Raw genomic sequence first — 2,946 nt, 5'->3', positions numbered from 1 at the left:
GAGTAATGTATGAATTTCACTGTTTTTAAACATCCTTAACCATAAATAGAGGGAGTAAGATGGGGAGAGCATCAGTCATTATTTCTTTAGGTTTTTTTTGCAAGGCAAATGGGGTTAAATGGCTTGCCCAAGGTCACACAGCTAGGTAATTATTAAGTGTCTGAGACAGCATTTGAACCCAGGTACTCCTGACTCCAAGGCCAGTGCTTTACCCACTATGCCACCTAGTCGCCCCCCTCTTTAGTTTTTTTAAAGAGATATTCTTGCCCTTTCCAATTCAAAACTTTCCCTTAACCTCTGATATCATTATAATCTGGATAATTAGATATTATTTGTAACTCAGTGTGAATTTAAGTCAAAGTATCATCTATCTTAAGATATTTAAATTTAAAATTTTACCTTTAATTGTTTGGTGAAAATATTTATTTTTAGTGAACAGGTATAAATATCAGGGAGAACTGTTTCTGATGCACTGAAATCATATCATATTGTGGTCCATTTACTCTGCCTATTTTCCAATCCACCCCAGACTGTTCTAATAAACATTATGTTCTATTTGCAAGGTTGAGTATTAGGAATACCAAGACAAAGCAAAAAATAAAACCTGACTTCAAAGAGTCTTTCTAGGGGAGATAATAGAATATAAATATAAAGGCAAGTGTATGTGCAGCAGCACACATGCATACACACACACACAGACACACCCCTATACCCACAAACACACATAAATATGTATAAATTAAATTGGAAAGATACTAGTGTGATTTAGGAGACTTTTCGTGGAAGGTAATACAAAAGTTGAGCCTTAAAGGAATACTAAAATGAGGAAGGGATATATTTGAGGCAAGGGAGATAGCTTCTGCAAAGATAGGAGTGGGAGTTGACAAGTTCAGAGAACAACAGATAGGCCACGTTGGATGAAATTCTAAGTACATGAGGGAGATTAATGTTCAATAAACTTGAAAAGCTGCTGTCTCTGTCTCTTTCTGGTGCTCTATTTGCCCTAGGCTGTGACTGTCATCAGATCCACTATAGCCCTTTCTGAATCATTCATCTCTGGGCATAGCCTCCTCTCTCCTTGGCTGTGGTTTTGAGCATCATCACTTCCATTCCCCTTTTCTTTCTCTTTTCTTGCACTTTGTATTCTTGTTTTGCACATAACTGAACCATGTTCAATTTAGCTCCTCTTACCCCCTTGGGGGGCACTAGATTGACTCATTTGCCTTCAGCTGCTGAGTCTGCCCAGCCTATGCTACAAAGAGATTGGGGCAGAAGAAGCTGATTATATAATCTCTTTAGGAAGGTTGGTGGATCTGGAGAAGCGGGAGGGTGCTGCAGAGTGGCCCATTGATGCTATTTGACTCCATTGCTGTTATAATTAAGTCTACTTTATTACATATCCATAATAAAGTCTACTTTATTACATATCTAAAATACTATCCATATTTTGAGGGGATATAAATCCCAGACTGAGGAATTGTTTTATTCTAGATGCAATGCTAAGCTAAGTTTCTGGATCTTGGTTGTATCATGATCAGTCTTGGACTGAGTACTTGGGCAGCTGTGTGAAAGGTGGGTTGTAGCAGGAAGACACTGGAAAAAGGGAGATCAATTAAGATGATGTAATAGTTTAAAAGAGAAGTAATTAATGTGTGTAAGCCATGGTGCTGGAATAATTTAAAAAAAATTGTGAAAGAAGATTGGATAAGACAATTGATTAGATATGATAGGGGTATGTGTGAAGGAGATGTCAACCTCCTTTCTAAAGATGACTCAGGGAGTGTGAAACTGGTGAGTAGTAGGATGGTGGTTCCTTCAGCAGAGATGGAGAACTTTTGTGGGGAGAGTTAATTTTGATCATGTTGAGTTTCAGATGTTTATAATACGTCCATTTGTACATGTCCATTAGGCACATAATGATGTGAACTGTGGCATATAAAAAGCGAGTTGGAAAGGGGGAAGAGAGAGAAAGCACTTGTATGGGGCATGCTGGTGAATTCTGGACAGTTAGAGGAGAGTATGTAGGGAAATGAAGCATGGCTAGCCTTGGTCTGTCCCCAAAATGAAGATCCTTAATTTGGAGACTTAATTGGCTTTCCTTAATTTAAGAATTAACAAACTCTGATAATTTTGGAGAGAGCCAAATTTCATTTGAGTGATGGGGGTTGGAAATTAGATTGAAAGGAGCTGAGAGATGAATGTGAGGAGAGGGAATCGTGGTGACAAATGTGAATATTTTTTCTAGGAGTTTAGTTTTGAAAGATAGGAGAGATAGGGGATGATAGCTTGAAGTCAAGCTATGTTATGGTTTTTTAAGGTTGAGGAGTCTCAGAAATGTAGCAGAAGAGCAACTGAAGATTAGTAAGAGAGTAAATGATTAGAGGTGAAAGCTGCTGAGGGAGATGGTGGAGGTGGGTGAAAAATTCAAGGATACAGTTAGAGGTGTTAGTGTTGGCAAGCACAAAGTTCACTTTTTTCTTATGTCAGAAGGCAAAAGAAGCTGACTTCATAGTGCATCTTTCTTAGATGGTTACCTCACCAAAACGTTAATGCCTTTTCGACTTTCTATGAATTCCTCGTGCTTAGCATGACTGATTGTGTATGGTTGTAATTCTTTGTTCTGCAAGATAACCAAAATGACACCACTGTGTTGTAGTCAAGAGTCAAAGTATCTATCTGAGACTGATCAGATCAATACAAGCTCAGAAGGTTGGGCACACATAATCCACATGAATTATTCATATGGACTGAATGACAAATGGTCTGTGGACTACTGACCATTAATAAAGTATTTTGGGTATCATTGGTGGTCTTTACAAAGCAGGTACTATGTTTGCTGAAATTGGTGTTGATAAAGAAGAAATTACATAATGAAAAGAATGAAAGGGACATATGCTTACTAATGAATCTTTTGAAAAGGATTTTAGAATGCATCCCTGAGAAGGA

The sequence above is a fragment of the Macrotis lagotis genome, chromosome 3 (assembly GCF_037893015.1).
Source record: "Macrotis lagotis isolate mMagLag1 chromosome 3, bilby.v1.9.chrom.fasta, whole genome shotgun sequence".
Lineage (NCBI taxonomy): Eukaryota > Metazoa > Chordata > Mammalia > Peramelemorphia > Peramelidae > Macrotis > Macrotis lagotis.
Note: the sequence above shows the minus strand (reverse complement) of the source record.